Genomic DNA, 8,034 nt, shown 5'->3' on the forward strand with positions numbered 1-8,034 from the left:
AATGTCAGGTACATGACAAGGCAAATTGGAAGTGGCCAAATAGGAGATGGCAAGAGTAAATGTTGACATTTTAGTTCAGTCGCTCAGTTGTGGCTGACTGTTTGCGAACCCATGAATCACAGCACGCCAGGCTTCCCTGTCCATCACCAACTCCCAGAGTTCGCTCAGATTCACGTCCATCGAGTCAGTGATGCCATCCAGCCATCTCATCCTGGGTCATCCCCTTCTCCTCCTGCCCCCAATCTCTCCCAGCATTAAAGTCTTCTCCAGTGAGTCAACTCTTCAATTGAGGTGGCCAAGTACTGGAGTTTCAGCTTTAGCATCATTCCTTCCAAAGAAATCCCAGGGCTGATCTCCTTCAGAACGAACTTGTTGGATCTCCTTGCAGTCCAAGGGACTCTCAAGACTCTTCTCTGAGACCACAGTTCGAAACTATCAATTCATCGGTGCTCTGCCTTCTTCACAGTCCAACTCTCACATCCATACGTGACTACTGGAAAAACCATAGCCTTTGGCAAAGTAATGTCTCTGCTTTTGAATATGCTATCTAGGTTGGTCATAATTTTCTTCCAAGGAGTAAGCGTCTTTTAATTTCATGGCTGCAATCACCACCTGCAGTGATTTTGGAGCCCCCCCAAAGTAAAGTCTGACACTGTTTCCACTCTTTCCCCATCTATTTCCCATGAAGTGATGGGACCAGATGCCATGATCTTCGTTTCCTGAATGTTGAGATTTAAGCCAACCTTTTCACTCTCCTCTTTCACTTTCATCAAGAGGCTTTTTAGTTCCTCTTCACTTTCTGCCATAAGGGTGGTGTCATCTGCATATCTGAGGTTATTGATATTTCTCCCAGCAATCTTGATTCCAGCCTGTGCTACTTCCAGCCCAGTGTTTCTCATGATATACTCTGCATATAAGTTAAATAAGCACGGTGACAATATATAGCCTTAACATACTCCTTTTCCTATTTGGAACCAGTCTGTTGTTCCATGTCCAGTTCTAACTGTTGCTTCCTGACCTGCATACAGATTTCTCAAGAGGCAAGTCAGGTGCTCTGGTATTCCCATCTCTTTCAGAATTTTCCACAGTTTATTGTGATCCACACAGTCAAAGGCTTTGGCATAGTCAATGAAGCAGAAATAGATGTTTTTCTGGAACTCTCTTGCTTTTTCCATGATCCAGCAGATGTTGGCAATTTGATTTCTGGTTCCTCTGCCTTTTCTAAAACCAGCTTGAACATCTGGAAGTTCATGGTTCACGTGCTGCTGAATGAAGCCGGGCTTGGAGAATTTTGAGCATTACTTTACTAGCATGTGAGATGAGCAGAATTGTGTGGTAGTTTGAGCATTCTTTGGGATTGAAATGAAAATGGACCTTTTCCAGTCCTGTGGCCACTGCTGAGTTTTCCAAATTTGCTGGCACACTGAGTGCAGCACTTTCACAGCATCATCTTTCAGGATTTGAAACAGCTCAGCTGGAATTCCATCACCTCCACTACCTTTGTTCATAGTGATGTTTTCTAAGGCCCACTTGACTTCACATTCCAGGATGTCTGGCTCTAGATGAGTGATCACACCATCGTGATTAGCTGGGTCATGAAAATCTTTTTTGTACAGTTCTTCTGTGTATTCTTACCACCTCTTCTTAATATCTTCTGCTTCTGTTAGGTCCATACCATTTCTGTCCTTTATCGAGACCATCTTTGCATGAAGTGTTCCCTTGGTATCTCTAAGTTTCTTGAAGAGATTTCTAATCTTTCCCATTCTGTGGTTTTCCTCTATTTCTTTGCACTGATCGTTGAGGAAGGCTTTCTTATCTCTTCTTGCTATTCTTTGGAACTCTGCATTCAGATCCTTATATCTTTCCTTTTCTCCTTTGCCTTTTACTTCTCTTCTTTTCACAGCTATTTGTAAGGCCTCCCCAGACAGCCATTTTGCTTTTTTGCATTTTTTTCCCATGGGGTTGGTCTTGATCTCTGTCTCCTATACAATGTCACGAACCTCATTCCAGAGTTCATCAGGCACTCTATCTATCAAATCTAGGCCCTTAAATCTATTTCTCACTTCCACTGTATAATCATAAGAGATTTGAATTAGGTCATACCTGAATGGTCTACTGGTTTTCCCCACTTTTCTTCAATTTAAGTCTGAATTTGGCAATAAGGTGTTTATGATCTGAGCCACTCAGCTCCTGGTCTTGTTTTTGTTGACTGTATAGAGCTTCCCCATCTTTGGTTGCAAAGAATATAATCAATCTGATTTCAGTGTTGACCATCTGGTGATGTCCATATGTAGTCTTCTCTTGTGTTGTTGGAAGAGGGTTTTTGCTATGACCAGTGCATTTTCTTGGCAAAACTCTATTAGTCTTTGCCCTGCTTAATTCCACATTCCAAGGCCAAATTTCCCTGTTACTCCAGGTGTTTCTTGGCTTCCTACTTTTGTATTCCAGTCCCCTATAATGAAAAATACATCTTTTCTGTCTGTTAGTTCTGAAAGGTCTTGTAGGTCTTCATAGAACCGTTCAACTTCAGCTTCTTCAGTGTTACTGGTTGGGGCATAGACTTGGATTACCGTGATATTGAATGGTTTGCCTTGGAGATGAACAGAGATCATTCTGTTGTTTTTAAGATTGCATCCAAGTACTGCATTTCAGACTCTTTTGTTGACCATGATGGCTACTCCATTTCTTCTAAGGGATTCCTGCCCGCAGTAGTAGATATAATGGTCATCTGAGTTAAATTCACCCATTCCAATCCATTTTAGTTCACTGATTCCTAAAATGTCGACATTCACTCTTGCCATCTCTTGCTTGACCACTTGCAATTTGCCTTGATTCATGGACCTGGCATGCCAGGTTCCTATGCAATATTGCTCTTTATAGCATCGGACCTTGCTTCTATCACCAGTCACATCCACAGCTGGTTATTGTTTTTGCTTTGGCTCCATCCCTTCATTCTTTCTCCACTGATCTCCAGTAGCATTTTTGGCACCTACTGACCTGGGGAGTTTCTCTTTCAGCATCCTATCATTTTGCCTTTTCATACTGTTCATGGGGTTCTCAAGGCGTGAATACTGAAGTGGTTTGCCATTCCCTTCTCCAGTGGACCACATTCTGTCAGACCTCTCTAACATGACCCACCTGTGTTGGGTTGCCTCATGGCATGGCTTAGTTTCATTGAGTTAGACAAGGCTGTGGTCCTAGTGTAATTAGATGGACTAGTTTTCTGTGAGTATGGTTTCAGTGTGCTGCTCTCTGATGCTCTCTTGCAACACCTACCATCTTACTTGTGTTTCTCTTACCTTGGCATGGGGTATCTCTTCATGGATGCTCCAGCAAAGCGCAGCTGCTGCTCCTTACCTTGAATGAGGGGTATCTTCTCACGGCTGCCCTTCCTGACCTTCAACATTGGATGGCTCTTCTAGGCCCTCCTATGCCCTCATCCTAGGAATCAGCAAACTAAAATGGACTAGAATGGGTGAATTTAACTCAGATGACCATTATATCTACTACTGTGGGCAGGAATCACTTAGAAGAAATGGAGTAGCCATCAAGTTCAACTTGGACATCACCAGATGGTCAACCCTGAAAACAGATTGCTTATATTCTTTGCAGCCAAAGATGGAGAAGCTCTATACAGTCAACAAAAACAAGACCAGGAGCTGACTGTGGCTAAGATCATGAACTCCTTATTGCCAAATTCAGACTTAAATTGAAGAAAGTGGGGAAAACCAGTAGACCATTCATGTATGACCTAAATCAAATCCCTTACGATTATACAGTGGAAGTGAGAAATAGATTTAAGGGCCTAGATCGGATAGAGTGCCTGATGAACTATGGAATGAGGCTTGTGACATTGTACAGGAGACAGGGATCAAGACCATCCTCATGGAAAGAAATGCAAAAAAGCAAAATGGCTGTCTGGGGAGGCCTTACAAATAGCTGTGAAAAGAAGAGAAGTAAAAGGCAAAGGAGAAAAGGAAAGATATAAGGATCTGAATGCAGAGTTCCAAAGAATAGCAAGAAGAGATAAGAAAGCCTTCCTCAATGATCAGTGCAAAGAAATAGAGGAAAACAACAGAATGGGAAAGATTAGAAATCTCTTCAAGAAACTTAGAGATACCAAGGGAACATTTCATGCAAAGATGGTCTCGATAAAGGACAGAAATGGTATGGACCTAACAGAAGCAGAAGATATTAAGAAGAGGTGGTAAGAATACACAGAAGAACTGTACAAAAAAGATTTTCATGACCCAGATAATCACGATGGTGTGATCACTCATCTAGAGCCAGACATCCTGGAATGTGAAGTCAAGTGGGCCTTAGAAAACATCACTATGAACAAAGGTAGTGGAGGTGATGGAATTCCAGTTGAGCTATTTCAAATCCTGAAAGATGATGCTGTGAAAGTGCTGCACTCAGTGTGCCAGCAAATTTGGAAAACTCAGCAGTGGACACAGGACTGGAAAAGGTCAGTTTTCATTCCAATTCCAAAGAAAGGCAATGCCAAAGAATGCTCAAACTACCGCACAATTGCATTCATCTTACATGCTAGCAAAGTAATGCTCAAAATTCTCCAACCCAGGCTTCAGCAGTATGTGAACCATGAACTTCCAGATGTTCAAGCTGGTTTTAGAAAAGGCAGAGGAACCAGATATCAAATTGCCAACATCTGCTGGATCATGGAAAAAGCAAGAGAGTTCCAGAAAAACATCTATTTCTGCTTCATTGACTATGCCAAAGCCTTTGACTGTGTGGATCACAATCAACTGTGGAAAATTCTGAAAGAGATGGGAATACCAGACCACCTGACCTGCCTCTGGAGAAACTTATATGCAGGTCAGGAAGCAACAGTTAGAACTGGACATGGAACGACAGACTGGTTCCAAATAGGAAAAGGAGTACCTCAAGGCTGTATATTGTCACCCTGCTTATTTAACTTATATGCAGAGTATATCATGAGAAACACTGGGCTGGAAGTAGCACAGGCTGGAATCTAGATTGCTATGAGAAATATCAACACCCTCAGATATGCAGATGACACCACCCTTGTGGCAGAAAGTGAAAAGGAATTAAAGAGCCTCTTAATGAAAATGAAAGAGGAGAGTGAAAAGGTTGGCTTAAAGCTCAACATTCAGAAAATGAAGATCATGGCATCTGGTCCCATCACTTCGTGGGAAATAGATGGGGAAACAGTGGAACACTGTCAGACTTTATTTTCGTGGGCTCCAAAATCACTGCAGGTGGTGATTGCAACCATGAGATTAAAAGACGCTTACTCCTTGGAAGAAAATTTATGACCAACCTAGATAGCATATTGAAAAGCAGAGACATTGCTTTGCCAACAAAGGTCCGTCTAGTAAAGGCTATGGTTTTTCCAGTGGTTATGTATGAATGTGAGAGTTGGTCTGTGAAGGCTGAGCGCCGAAGAATTGATGCTTTTGAAGTGTGGTGTTGGAGAAGACTCTTGAGAGTCCCTTGGACTGCAAGGAGATCCAACCAGTCCATTCTGAAGGAGATCAGCCCTGGGATTTCTTTAGAAGGAATGATGCTGAAGCTGAAGCTCCAGTACTTTGGCTACCTCATGTGAAGAGTTGACTCATTGGAAAAGACTTTGATGCTGGGAGAGATTGGGGGCAGGAGGAGAAGGGGATGACTGAGGATGAGATGGCTGGATGGCATCACGGACTCGATGGACATGAGTCTGAGTGAACTCCAGGAGCTGGTGATGGACAGGGAGGCCTGGCGTGCTGCGATTCATGGGGTCACAAAGAGTCAGCCACAACTGAGCGACTGAACTGAACTGAACTGATGATAATGTTGATGTTTTTAAACAATGAAAACACTATCCTTTCATATGTTGTATTTCTGTAGTATTGGAAGGAGATCAGCAAACATGTCGATAAAGTACACTATAGGCAAATCAAGGACAAAGAGATCTAAGACCTTTTAGGAATCTTATATGATTGGATCAAGATGAATTTGTTCATGCAGGAAATATTAATGAGAAAGTTTGAAAAGGATAAGCTAAGATTTTTCATTATTATTGCAGTATCTAACCGAAAGTAAATGTAAACATTATTAATAGTAATAGTAGTTGACTTTTTCCTTTTGGTTATTACTATATGCCAACTACTGTGTTAAGCATTTTGCATGCATCATTTCCCCTGTATTGTTGCCTTGACAGGGTTTTTTTTTTTCCCCCTGATTTTATAGATGAGGAAACCCAAGAAACTAAATGACTCCTCCAGGTGCATGGAAATAGTAGCAGACACAGGATCTGAACCCAGACTTTCCCACTTGTAAAAAGAAGTCTGCTCCTAGGCAGTATATGAATAGACAAAATCCTTTGCCTCTGATGTTGGTAGATGAGACAAAAGGAGCATGTTAGTGAGCAAGACAGACTCTTTTCCTTTTGTTGATCATTTGGTCACCCAAGTTCAGGCCCTTTCACCCAAGCTACTGTTCTGGAGTTGTGTCTACTTCTGTTGGGGTGAGAATTCTGACTACTTTTGATTTTTCACATCATATTCAAATATTTGTTACTGAGGCATAACTCAGATACCCCAGTTCAGTTCAGTCGCTCAGTCATGTCTGACTCCTTGAGACCCCATGGATGGCAGCACACCAGGCCTCCCTGTCCATCACCAACTCACGGAGTTCACTCAGACTCATGTCCATCGAGTTGGTGATGCCATCCAGCCATCTCATTCTGGGTCGTCACCTTCTCTTCCTGCCCTCAATCCCTCACAGCATCAGAGTCTTTTCTAATGAGTCAACTCTTCGCATGAGGTTGCCAAAGTACTGGAGTTTCAGCTTTAGCATCATTCCTTCCAAAGAACACCCAGGACTGATCTCCTTTAGAATGGACTGGTTGGATCTCCTTGCAGTCCAAAGGACTCTCAAGAGTCTTCTCCAACACCACACTTCAAAAGCATCAATTCTTCAGCGCTCAGCTTTATTCACAGACCAACTCTCACATCCATACATAACCACTGGAAAAACCATAGCCTTGACTAGATGGACCTTTGCTGGCAAAGTAATGTCTCTGCTTTTTAATATACTGTCTGGGTTGGTCATAACTTTCCTTCCAAGGAGTAAGAGTCTTTTAATTTTGTGGCTGCAGTCACCATCTGCAGTGATTTTGGAGCCACTGTTTCTACTGTTTCCCCATCTATTTCCCATGAAGTGATGGGACCGGATGCCATCATCTTCGTTTTCTGAATGTTGAGCTTTAAGCCAACTTTTTCACTCTCCTCTTTCACTTTCATCAAGAGGCTTTTTAGTTCCTCTTCACTTTCTGCCATAAGGGTGGTGTCATCTGCATATCTGAGGGTGTTGATATTTCTCCCGGCAATCTAGATTCCAGCTTGTGCTTCTTCCAGCCCAGCATTTCTCATGATGTAGTCTGCACATAAGTTAAATAAGCAGGGTTACAATATTCAGTCTTGATGTACTCCTTTTCCTATTTGGAACCAGTCTGTTGTTCCATGTCCAGTTCTAACTGTTGCTTCCTGACCTGCATATAGATTTTTGTAACCCTCCCTTTAAAAGTGTACACCTCAGTGATTTTTAGTATATTCACAAAGTTGTGCCACCATCATCACTAAAATTTTCAAGTGTTTCTGGAGTTCTTATTATATATATATTTTTTTTTTTTCATTTTTTATGGGATGGTGTGGTGCCGCATGGCTTGCAGGATCTTAGTTCACCAATCAGGAATGGAACCTGCACCCTTGGCAGTGAAAATATGGAGTCTTGATAACTGAACTGCCAGGGAACTTCCCTGGAGCTCTTATTGTAAATGTAAGATTTCTGGGAGAACTGAGGAAATATATTACCCTGCCTTGAAAGAATTTGTAATGACTTGTAAACTTAAGGCTCCTCACTACTTATAATAAAAGAGAACAATATTGTGTAAGAATGTAACAGATAAAATGCTTAGAAAGAAGAATTAACAAGCAGGGCTAGTGATGATAAGGGAGTCTTCTGCGGGGAGGCAGGCCTTGGAGATGAGGAAAAATTGGAGAAATGGTG

The sequence above is a fragment of the Ovis canadensis genome, chromosome 1 (assembly GCF_042477335.2).
Source record: "Ovis canadensis isolate MfBH-ARS-UI-01 breed Bighorn chromosome 1, ARS-UI_OviCan_v2, whole genome shotgun sequence".
In the NCBI taxonomy this organism is placed as follows: Eukaryota; Metazoa; Chordata; class Mammalia; order Artiodactyla; family Bovidae; genus Ovis; species Ovis canadensis.